Here is a 12,902-nt window from a genome sequence, read left to right on the forward strand (position 1 = left end):
CTAGAGGTTTCAGAAGTGAGAGTAGATCATCATAAGTGACTCACATTGTCCTCAGTGGTACAACATTCACACACACTCACATCCTACAAATGTTCCTTCCTTAGGAACACTGCCTGGGTATACTGCAGTCAATTGTTCAGCAGTCACTTCTCAATGTCAGTTTATCATTTACAGGAGTGGTCCGGCATTAAGTAATGGCCAAGGATGTCAAAGAACTCTCTCACTCTCTGGGGAGCTGGCAGCCTCAGCTTGGGAGGAAGCTCATGCTCACAGCAGGGCAGCAGGTGGGCAGTCCTTCAGGACAAAGCAGGTTGCACAAGCTGAGGGGTGAGGAGGAGGTCAGGCAGGAGTAAGGCTGATCAGGACACAGGCAGAAATAAAAATTACACAGACCAGGGCCCAGGAGAGATGAGAAAGCTTGGCACGCTGAGGCGGTTCATCTGGTCAGGAATGAAACTGCATGCTGCATGTGAGTGGAAGGGAGAGAAGACTGGAAGGAAGGGCAGGCAGGGTTGATCATGACATCACTGAACAGTGTGGTGAGAAAGTTGTTCCCCAGGCTGTAAGGATTAAGAGGAGTTCCTACCAAGCAAGGTGGCATCAACGCCTCTGTGTTCCATGAGGATCACCTTGGAGATGGCATGAAGGTCAAGTGGAAGAAGTCAAGAAGAAAGATAAACATGAAGTTAGGACAGCAAATTCAGCCATGATGGAGAGTATGCACCATGCAGGAGGAAACACCATGGCTGACGGAGGAAGGGCAGAATCCAAGCAGATCCTAGGTGAACGGGGAATCACGACCCAGGACCGAGGTTACAGGATGATGGTCTCAGCGCCATCAGCTCCCCCAGCTAACTCTCCTGAAGATTCCTGTTCCTCCAACACTCCACAGTTCCCAAACAAATGAGCTGAGGGTTGGAAATCACTGCTGCACCTTGAATTGTCAGTCACAGGTGCAAGCATCATACCTCTCAAGTCCAGACGCAAAAAAAGCATTAGTATGAGAGGCTGTGAAATATGCGCTGAGCTTAAGAGGAGGCACCCAAGATAAGCCTCCATACCCCTTTTCTCCTCCCAAATTCCATTTCCACATCAGGATGCCCTCCTCTAGACAGTTTTAGTCTCTGACAATTACAATATGTTTAGGTATAAATGTTCTTGTTGTTATTGTTGTTATGTACCATCGAGTTGAAAGAGAACCATAGTTGACTCTCCAGCAGCTTTCCAATGGCAGTCAATCATGCAGGAGGAGACTGCCTGATTTCTCCTATAGCACAGTTGGTAAATTTGAACCACATACCATTGGGTTGGCAATTCCTTACCATTAAGATATCAGAGCTCCCTTAATAAAGATTGGAGCCTAGACAATTCTAAATACTGTTAATGTGTACCTGACCTATACCTGGCAAAAGTGATGAGCAAGAGATGCAGAGGGTGACAATTAAGCTGAGCATTTTGATACAGGATAAAGAAAGGACTTTGGGTGAGGGCTGTCTTGTTTCTGAGCAAAAGCAAGCAAGTTAAATGTTGCCATTTCTTCCTAGTAAGATAACTTGTAAGATCAGATACACAGAGTTAGAGAAGAATGGCAAAATAACTTACTATGACATTACTATTGAAAAGATATTGTGGTAGGAGAAACAATACCTCCCTCCCAGATGCTGAAGGAACGGAAGAACAAATTCAAGCCCTGAGTTGCAATACTTAGGGATGCTATGGGCAGAATAATAGATGACCCAGGAAGCATTAAAAGAAGATGGAAGGATGTACGGATTGGTGAGGCCGCTGGCTGTTGGACTATGCAGCTTGGAGCCTGTGGCAGACTCACCTCAGTTCTACAGGCCACACACCCACCCCTGGCCCCTGACGGTCACCAGCAGGTATCACCATACTTCAAGGCTGCAACTGTCCAATTGTCCGTGGACCAGATTGGGAGGGTGGAGGAACTGCTCTGCTCCTTGGACCCAGTGTTGCTGGAGTTTCTGGTGTGCCCGCTCTCCAAAGAAGCTGCTCACATATGAAGCATCAAGCAATGAACAGATTAATGAAGAGTTAGGAACAGCCTATCCGATCACTGATGGCATTCCACAGGCCACAAGAATGATACATCAAAATAAGAAGAAAGAAGAAATGGCGCAGCACTAAACCATGGTTAAACACAAAAACAACTACATGAATACCATTTCAAAAGTCAGTGCGGCAGGAGGTAAGTGGAAGAGAAGAATGTTTTTGTCTCTTCCTACCTTGACTGTGCTAATTCCACTGGTGTCTTTAGCAAGACCGCTGTTCTACTCAGCCTCTGTGGAAGATCATTTCCCACAGGGTCGCACCAGCAGATCAGCCTGTGCTTATACAGTCTACTCCTGATAATCACCAGACCAGTTTGTATGTTCTTCCACCTATGGCCTTGGATGGGTATTAGACTTTTCAGACAATTAATTAATACAACCATGGTCAAGACTATATATGTATTAATATGTCTTGAATTTCTTTCTGTGAAAGTCACCTAGATTGAAGTACTGTAATCTCATTTGGTTTGGAGGAAAGATTCCTTGTCTTGCTCTGTCAGAGGTGTAAGGACTATGGGAGGCTTGAGCTACAGAAGCCTCGTTTATTATCCTCCTGTTTGCCCCATACTGTTTGAAAGCCCCAATCTAAAATATCAATTCCTGTAGTAGAGGAAGTGATGTGTCATGCCGATGCTTAACAGCCACAGTCATTAGCTAAAACTTTATTCCTTATCCTACTCATTTGACAGTTGGTCATTTGGAATAGTGTTTGTTTAGATTCAAGTCTTTAGTTAAGTAACATGCTAGGAATGACTGAAATAATTCCAAAAGAGCTGTGTTAGAGTAGTTGTGAAGAAATGCATTTGAACTAGTATGATTAAAAATCCCTACAATAAAATGGAAATTAACATAAAAGAAAGTAAGATAGAAGGAGTACACAAAACCACCATACCAAAAGGAATTGACTGACATGGAAGAATTTCATGAAACAACATATGATCAGGAGGCAGTGATGATGAAGGAGAAAGTTCAAGCTGCTATGAAGGAATTGGCAAAAAACAAGGTCCCAGAAATTGATGGAATACTAATTGACATATTTCAACAGGCAGTTGCTGCCCTGGACATGCTCAACAAAGTTATGCCAGGAATTCTGGAGGACAACTGCCTGGCCAACTGACTGGAAGAGATTCATATTTGTTCCCATTAAAAAAAAAAAAGAGTGACCTGACAAGGTGTGAAAATTATCAAACAACATCATTAATACTGCATGAAAGCAAAATCCTGCTGAAGATTATTAAAAAATGACTGGAACAGAACATTGAAAGAGAACTACCAGAAATACAGGATGGGTTTAGAAGAAGTCGTGACACCAGAGACATTATCACCAATGTCAGATGGATCTTGGCTGAAAGCAGAGTACCAGAGGAATGTCTATCTGTGTTTCATTGACTAGCAAAGGCATTTGACTGTGTGGATCACAACAAGTTGTGGCTAACTTTGAGAAGAATGGGAATCCCAGAATACTTAACTATACTCATGCAAAACCTATATTTGGACCAGAAATAAGTCATCAGAACAGAACAAGGAAATACTGCATGGTTCAAGATCAGGAAAGGAATGTGTAAGGGATGTGACCTGTCTCCATACCTTTTCAATCTATATGTGGAACAGACCACTTGGGAAGCTGGACTTTATGAGGAAGAATGTGGGATCAGGATTAGAAGACTCATCAACGGCCTACGTTATGCAGAAGAACCTTGCTCACTGAAACTGAGGAGGGCCTTCTGTTTGCGCAGAAGGTCAAGGACTGTAGTCTTCAAAATGGACTGAAGCTCAACATCAAGAAGACAAAGATTCTCACAACTAGACCAATTGGAAGCACCATGTTAGATGGAGAAGAAATTGTTGAGGTTGTTAACAATTTCTGCTTACTTGGTTCTACAATCAATACTCTTGGCACTAGCAGTAAGGAAGTCAAAAGACGAATTGGTCTGGAAAAAGCGGCTATCAGGGTTCTCTCCTAAATGCAAAAGAGCAATGCTGTCAGTCTGGAGACTAAGGTGTGCCTGATTCAGGCAATGGTCTTTGCAATCTATGCATCAGAGAGCGGGACAAGGACTAGAGTTGACAGACAAAGAATGGAGGCCTTCAAGTTGTTGTGTTAGAAAAGATTATTGACTACACCACTGACTGCCAAGAGAACAAACAAGTTTATCCTGGAGAGGGGGAAACCAAGCTGCTCCTTGGAGGCAAGGATTATGAAGCACCATCTCACATACTTAGGGTATGTGGCCAGGAGGGACAAGCCACTAGAGAAAGACATCATGTTTGGAAGGGTAGAGGAACAGAGCAGTAGAGGAAGACCCTGGGTGAGACAGACTGACACAGTAACTGGGATAATGGGGGTAGGTGTGTTGGATACAGTAAGACTGGCTTAGGACAAGGCAAGGTTCATAAGGTCACTATGAGTCACAGGCAACTTGATGGTATGTAGCAACTTGCAAATGAAGTCCACATCCTAATCCCAGAAGCTATGAATATATTAAGTTTCAGAGTAAGGAAGAATTAAAGCTGCTATATCTAATGCCTCATTGGCAAGGAGCTATGCTGCCAACTTCAAATCATGAGGTTCAAATTCTCTAGCAGCTCTGAAGTAAAAAGATGGGCAATCTCCTCCTGTGTAATTTATTGCCTCTGAAAACACACTGGAGGGTCAGCTGTGAGTAGGTACTTGACAACAATCAGTCAATAAGGAGTCTGGTGGCACAGTAACGGAAGTCCTCAACCGATAACTGAAAGGTTAGTAGTTTGAACCCACAGGCACTCTGAGGGAGAAAAATGAAGCTGTCTTGTATTGGAAACCTTATGGACCGTTCTACTGTGTCCTAAAGAATTATTATGAGCTAAAACTATCATGATGGAAAGTGGTTTGGTTTTTAGAATAAGCTGACTTTAAAATAGGCAGATCATTCTGGATTACATGGGCCCAATGTAATCATAGGGGACCTTAAAAGTAGAAAAGGTGAAGTCAGAAAAGTGAAGTCAGAAAAACAGAGGTGACAACAGAGGCAAGATGAGAGGGATGTGACCAAGAAGGACCTGACCTGCTATTGCTTTGAAGACATAAAGGGACTGAGCCAAGAGATGTGGGGGCCTCTGAAGCCAGAAAAGGCAACAAAACACTTTCTCTGAGTACCCTCCATAAGGAATGCTGACCCAGGTTTCTGTCCTGTGAGACCTGTGTCTGACTTCTGACCTACAGAGTTGTACGATAATAGATTTGTATTGCTTAAGTCACTAACTCAGAGGTAATTTGCTATGACTGCAAATTAGAAAGCTAAATCAGGTACCATGAACAAATTTAAAACCATACTCTCCTACATCAACCAGTGACAAGATGAACAAAATGTGGTATATACAGTGGACAATTATTCAGCAGTAAAGAGAAACTATGAACCTTAAATATGTTAAGTGAAAGCTGTCAGACACAAAATGACAAATATTGTATAAACTCATTTGCATTAAATATCTACAATAGACAAACGCCTGGTGACAGAAAGTAGACTACTAATTACCAGCAGCTGGGAGGCACAAGAAATGGGAGTTACTGTTTAATGGGGACAAAGGATCTGTTTGGGGTGATGCAGCACAATGGGTAACTTGCATATGGTCTTTCAACTCATGCTGAAATTTCTTTCTAGCAAGATCTCTTTCAAATGCAAGTGGGCACAGTATGAAGGGAATATCAGAAAGGATGGATAGTCTCCTCTAGTGCAATTTACTGCCTCTGAAAACCCACTGGAAGATCAGCTATGAGTTGGTTCTGACTCAATGGCACACCACAACAACAAAGTCATGGTATTTGCAATGAACAAATCATTGTTGTTGTTGATTGCCTGCGAGTTGAGCACGATTCATAGCGACCCTATGAGCAAAAGGCCTGAAACCCCTCTACAACTATCAATATTTATCAAAGTTCATAGAGTTTCCAGAGGCATATTGTTTAGGAAATGGGTATCATTCAATCTCCAGCCTCATTTCCGTCTTTAAGTCTGTAATTCCCAACTACAGTTCTTTGTTTCCAATTTTCCCATTCAGGTCACCAGTTATTATTACAGCATCTTGATTGCATGTTCAGTGAATTTCACACTGTAAAAGCTGCTAGAAATTCTCCATATCCTCATCTTTGGCTCTAGTTGTTGGTGTACATACTTGGAAAAATGGTTGTATTCAGTGGTCTTCTTTCTAAGCAAACAAGAGTATCTTCTCACTCACAGCATTGTACTTGAGGATCAATCTTGAAATGGTCTCTTTGATTATAAATGCAACACCACTCTTCCTCAACCTTTCATTCCCAATATAATAGATCATATCATTGTCTGATTTAGAGTGGTCAGGAACAGTCCAGCTCAGCTCACTAATGTCTAAGATGTTGATGTTTATGTGTTACGTTTCATTTTTTTACCACAGCCAGTTTTCCTAGAGTCATACTTTGTATATTCAACATTCTAACTATTAATGTATGCTTGCAGCTCCTCCTCATCCTCAATTTTTTAGTGACTTCCAATTCTGGGGCTCTACCTCCAGTACTATGTATCTTTTCTCCATACCTATTCAATATGTATGCTGAGCAAAACGTTCCAGAGGCTGGACTTTATGAAGAAGAATGTGACATTAGATTCAGAGGAAGATGCATCAAAAACTTGCAAAGCACAAAAAAATTGCAGAAAATCAAAGGCTACAGGACCTGAAACACTTGTTGCAGAAGGTCAAGGACTGCAGCCATCAATATGGTTTGAAGCTCAACATCAAGAAAATAAAGATTCTCACCATGGGGCCAATTGGCAATATCATTATGGATGGTGAAGAGATTGAGATTGTTAACAGCTTTAGTATGCTTGACTCCACAATCAATACTCTTGGTACTGCCAGCCAGGAAATTAGAAGATGAATTGCATTCAGAAAGTCAGCTGTCAGGGACCTTTCCAGAGTACTGAAATGCAATGATGTCGCTGGAGACTAAGGTGTGCCTAATACAGGCAACAGTCTTTGCAATTGCGTGCTATGCATAAGAAAGCTGGACAATGACTAGGGATGACAGAAGGAAAAGTGATGCCTTTGAGCTGTGGTGCTGGAGAAGAGTGTTAAATATATCATGGATGCTAGGAGAAAAAACAGGTTTGTCCTGGAAAAGGTGAAACCAGGCAGCTTCTTGGAGGAAAGGATTCTGAAGCTTCATCTGACATGCTTTGGGCATTTTGCAAGGAGGGACCAGTCCTTAGAGAGGGACATCATGTTTGAGAGGGTGGAGAGACAGCGCAAGAAAGGAAGACTCTCGAGATTTAGTGATTGGGGTAAAGGGAGTAGGTGTGTCAGAGACGGTGAGGTTGGCAGAGGATAGAGCAGGGTTTAGGGCTCTTGTACATAGGGTTGCTATGAGTCGCAAGCGACTTGATGACACAAAACAACACAACAACAACAGACTGCAATATTATTTACATCTCAACATCAAGAAAAGAGAGATCCTTATCACTTAGCCAACAGGCAATATCATGCAACATGGAGAAACCATTGATGTTGGCAAAGATTATAACTTACTTGTAGCCACAATCAATACCCTTGGCAATAGCAGACAAAAAAAAAAATCAAAAGACATGTTTCATTGGGAAAATCTGCTGTCAGGGGCCCCTCTAAAGTGCGAAAGAGCAATGATGTTTAATGCCTGGGGTGCACCTGATTCAAGCCATGATCTTTTCAATTCTTTTCTATGCATTTGAAATTTGGACAGTAGCTAATGACAGAAGACTCCAAGCCTTTAAATGATGGTGTTGGAGAAGAAAACTGAATATTCTATGAACTGCCAAAGAGGGGAAAAAAATTATGTCTTAGTGTACATAGTGACACTTCATTTCACATATTTTTGGCTTGTTGACAGGAGGGGCAGTTCTTGTGAAGGGAAAGGATCAGTGAAAGAGAAAAAGATCCTCAATAAAACAGAATGACACAGTGACTGTGCCAATGGGCTCAATAAGGATGGCACAGGATAGAATATGGTTCAGATACATTGATAGGGTTGCTGTGAGTTGTAGTTGACTCTATGGCACCTAACAACAAGTCTTGGTGGCGTTGACCCAAAGGCAGCACCTCTCTCAAAGTGCAAATGCACCAATGGTTCCATGGGACAAAGATGCGTCATCTCACCCCATGTGGCTTATAGCCTCTAGAAATCCTGAAGTAACTTGACAGCAACGGCTTGAGTAGTTGTTTTTGGGGGGTTTTGTCATTGTCTTATAAGTCCTACAAATGATTTCAAGAAATTATGTCAATAAAGTGCTTTTGGCCCACCAAAGCAATTGAATAACTTGCTAACGATGTAAATAAAGAACTTGGCATTTAATGGGTGTATGTGGTGTGCCACTGAGTTGGAACCAAGCCAGAGCTGACTCTCGCTCTGGTGGGTTTTCAGAGATAGCAAATCTCATGGGAGGAGATGGCCCATCTTTCTTTTTTTTTAGGGTTTCCAGTCATTCATTGTTACACTTTTCTCCTTATCCACTCCCTCCCCCCAATTCACTCTTCTCTTTGAAAAGAAAGAGAAAAACTCTTTCATTGTTATGCAATCCCTCCCCCCAAGTCCACTCCACTATGCAGCCTTCACTTTGGACTTCTATAATGACATGTCTCTTTTAAACAGTTCTCTCCCTCATCTATTTCAAAGCAATATACATCATTCCTCCCCTCCTTTTCTGTCTTCCCTCAACCCTAATGTCAGTCCCGTTTTACAACAGTGGCCCTACGCAACATTTGTCCTTTTGTGACTGAGCATAATGTCCTCCAGGGTCATCCATTTTGCATATTTCATGAGTTCCTTGTTTTTCAATGCTGCATAGTATTCCATTGTGTGAATATACCACAGCTTCTCTAGCCATTCGTTTGTTGATGGGCACTTGGGTTGTTTCCAGCTCTTTACTATTGAGAACAAAGTCACAATAAACATGGGTGTGGGTCCATCTTTCTCTTATGGAGCTGCTGGTGGATTTGAACTGTGTACCTTCGAGTTGACAGCACAATGGAACCATGCAGTTAAGGAACCTTAAGGAAAGAATTAGTCAGTTTTGCCGTTCCACCAGGCTTAAAATGAGTCATCTCAGGAACAAAAAGGAGAAACCTCTTGACCAAGTAGAAAGGTAGAATGCATCCTCTGGATCTGAGGCCTCTATGTTGAGAACCTCCTAGATCTAGGAGACAGAAAAAGACAAAGTTCTAACTATGGAGATGGTGCAAGATGTTGAGAAGCAGCAACAGAACCAACAGGCCAGCAGGAAACAGTGCAGTGGCACTTACGGGTAGAGAGGAGTAGCTTAGAGCATTTTTCAAGAGGTAAAGAGCTTTGAAGTGTTTGGCCTCAGCAGGTCAGAGGTCAGACAGACCCAAGAGGCTGAGGGTTCAATAGCCAAGAAGTCAAGGGCCAGAGAGAAGCCTGCCTATGGGCAGTAGAGATGTGTTCCTGACTGAAGGACTGTATCTTGATTTGCTTCTGATCCTGAATTATAGTTTATTGGCCTTAGGTTCTCTAAAGATGCAAAACCAATGAAGCTTCTATGTAGAAAAAAACAACTGATCCTCCAGCATGTTTCCAAGACTGTAAATCCTGTAGGAGGAGACGATGGTATCTTTCTCTCTCAGAGCTGCGAGGGGATTGAAACCCATACAAAGGCATAGCCTGAGTTCACAGTGCAACTTCCTACTTAGAAGATTAAAACCAAAGTGATTCCCTTCTGACCCTATTGAATAGTTCTGTGTGTTCCAGGAAATAGTAAAAATTCTAATTAATGTTTACCCCTAGATTGGTTTTATCATCCACCCTCAGGAGATAAAACTGGAGTGCAAGGGGGTGGGTAGCAGTGGGTAGGAATGGAAAATGGCCCCAGGCCCTTCAAACTGCTGTGACTAACCCTACCTGGCCAATGGAGAATGGACCCTGCTCTTCATTTTGTTTGGTGCTGATGCCAACTGAGCCTCAGGTCCCTTTCACCAAAATACCTATTTTTTTTTAATTTTTTTTTCATTGTTGAACATTTTCTTTCTCCCCTTCTCCCCTCTCTTTCCTCCAACCTGCTCCTCAATGCACCTTTTGTTCCAGATTGTTGTCATACATAAAATGTCTAATCATATATTCCTTTCAGATATTTCTTCCCCTCATCTGTTCTACTGCAATGTTCATTATCTATCCACTCTTTTCCCATTCTCTCCCCAACCCTACTCCCATGTCTGCCCTATTTTATAACAGTGGTGTTATGCAGTGATTGTCCTTTTGTGACTGAGATATTTCACTCAGAATAAAGTCCCTCAGGTTCGCCCATGTTGTATAATGTTTTACAAATTCATTGTTTTTCAATGTTGCATAATATTCAATTGTGTAAATGTACCACAATTTCCTTTGTTGATGGGCCAAAGAGCACATTTGGAATGAAGTGTATTTGCTATATACTTGGCTAGTGTTGCTTCTGGACTTTGTAGTGAGTTTGGACCTTTCTCTACTGACTAAGCCACTAGAATTCTCATTCTAATTAACATTATAGCAGATAAAATTTACATAGATAGTTAGACAATACTGAGGATCAGGGCCACAGGATATTCTTGACATACACAATTAACAATCACACAGTTACTTCCGGAACAAATTCCTTAATCATGAGCTTATCTGTGTAGCCATTGTACTGAATTAATTATCAAACCTAGGGGAGAAACACAAAAAGCTTTGGGAGGGACTGTCCTCAGAAATTCTGGGAAGGTGGGAGAGTGAAGTTGTGACTGACCTCATATCACAATGATTGGCCCTGGGCTGATCCTGACAGTGATTCTCCCAGCCCTGGGAGGTCAGGAGACCTCCATGACCCATCATACCACTTTTACAGATAGAGCCATCATTTCACAGGTGGAAATTTTTAGAAATAGATAGCAGTGACAGCTCTACAAAAGTGTTAATATAATTAACATCACTAAGCTGAAGACTTAAAAATTATTAAAATGGCAAATAGTTCACTATCTATATTTTGTTATGATAAAATATATAAAAACATAAAAGTACACACTTCTGTGCAGTGGACAGTCTGTGAATGGAACGGGGCCTTTGAAGTGAGGCAGTTAATGAATGAGCCTAACCCAGAGACCTAAGTTTTGTCTTTAACTCACTCCTTGCCATTGAGTCTGAACTCTGTCCTACGTGACCCTCTAATTCACATAAGAGAATGCCCATTTTTCTCCCAAGGAGATTCAAACCACCACACAGACACAGCACTTTGCTTTCAGCACAATTCCACCAGAACTGCACCTAAGTCGAAAAAGAAATGAAAATGGTTTTAAGTATTTAAGTTGTTGTTGTAATGTGCCATCGAGTAACCTGTGACTCATAGTAACCCTATGTACAAGAGCCCTAAATCCTGCTTTATCCCCTGCCAAACTCTAACACGCCTACTCACACCATCCCAATCAATCGGTCCATCTCATCAAGGGTCTTCCTTTCCTGTGCTGTCCCTCCACCCTCCCAAGCATGATGTCCCTCTCCAAGGACATCTCCTTGCAACATGTACACAGTACGTCAGACAAAGCTTTCAAAGAATCCTTGCCTCCAAGGAGCAGTCCAGTTTCACCCTCTCCAGGACAAATCTGTTTGTCTCCTAGTAGTCCATAGTATATTCAACACTCTTCTCCAGCACCACAGCTCAAAGGCATCAATTCTCTATCATCTCTAGTCATTGTACAGCTCTCTGACGCATAGCATGAAATTGCAAGACTATGGCCTGGATTAGGTGCACCTTAGTATCCAGCCTGACGTCGTTGTTCTTCAGTACTCTGGAATGGTCCCTGACGGCTGACTTTCCCAATGCAATTTGTCTCTTGATTTCCTGGCTGCTGGTACCAAGGGTGTTGACTGTGGAGCCAAGCAAACTAAAGCTGTTAATAATCTCAACCTCTTCACCATCCATAATGATGTTGCCAATTGTCCCCATGGTGAGAATCTTTGTTTTCTTGATGTTGAGCTTGAGTCCGTATTAAAGGCTGCAGTCCTTGACCTTCTACAGCAAGCACTTCAAGTCCTCTTCAGTTTCAGCAAGCAGGGTTGTGTCATTTGCATAACACAGGTTGTTGATTAATCTTCTTCCAATCCTGATGACACATTCCTCCTCATACATACAGCCCAGCATCCCAGATGATCTATTCTGCATATAGATTGAAAAGGTATGGAGACAGAACACATCCCTGGTGGACACCCTTCCCAATTTGAATCATGCAGTATCTCCTTCCTCTGTTCTGATGACCGCCTCTTGGTTCAAGTATAGATTTTGCATAAGCACAATCAAATGTTCTTGGATTTAACAAACAAAAAAACCATCAAACACCAAAACAATGCTCACGGAATTCCTGTTCATAACAGCTTGAAAGTGCAAAAGAAGTACTGAGTGGATAAACAAAATGTGATATATCCATTAAAACCTCTAGATGTCCAGTGAATCCTGACTTATAACAACTGTCTTAGTTATGTAATGCTGCTATGACCGAGATATCCCACTCGCTCACCCTCTCATTCTCATTGTCATCAGATGAGAATCGACTCAATTAGCTGCCCCTCTAGTGGACATTCAGAGGCAGTCAGTTGCAGGAGAGGAAGCTGCCCACCTTTCTCCCATGTGGTAGCTGGTGGATTTAGAATGGCTACGTGCTCACCAAGTTGTGCCAAGAAATCTGGAGAACAACCACTTGGCCAACTGACTGGAAGAGATCTATATTTGTTCCAATTCCAAAGAAAGGTGACCCAACTGAGTGTGGAAACTACAGAACAGTGTCATTGATTTCACATGCAAGCAAGATTCTGCTAAAGATTATCCAAAA

At 42.1% G+C, this 12,902-nt stretch overlaps 1 pseudogene; it reads left to right on the forward strand.

The window, feature by feature from the left end:
- Positions 1–2,223: 2,223 nt before the first annotated feature.
- Positions 2,224–12,902, forward strand: part of LOC102865586 — a 23,223-nt pseudogene continuing 12,544 nt past the window's right edge.

The sequence above is a fragment of the Elephantulus edwardii genome, unplaced genomic scaffold (genome assembly GCF_000299155.1).
Source record: "Elephantulus edwardii isolate Elephantulus edwardi_28Jun2011 unplaced genomic scaffold, EleEdw1.0 scaffold00176, whole genome shotgun sequence".
Classification (NCBI taxonomy): Eukaryota; Metazoa; Chordata; class Mammalia; order Macroscelidea; family Macroscelididae; genus Elephantulus; species Elephantulus edwardii.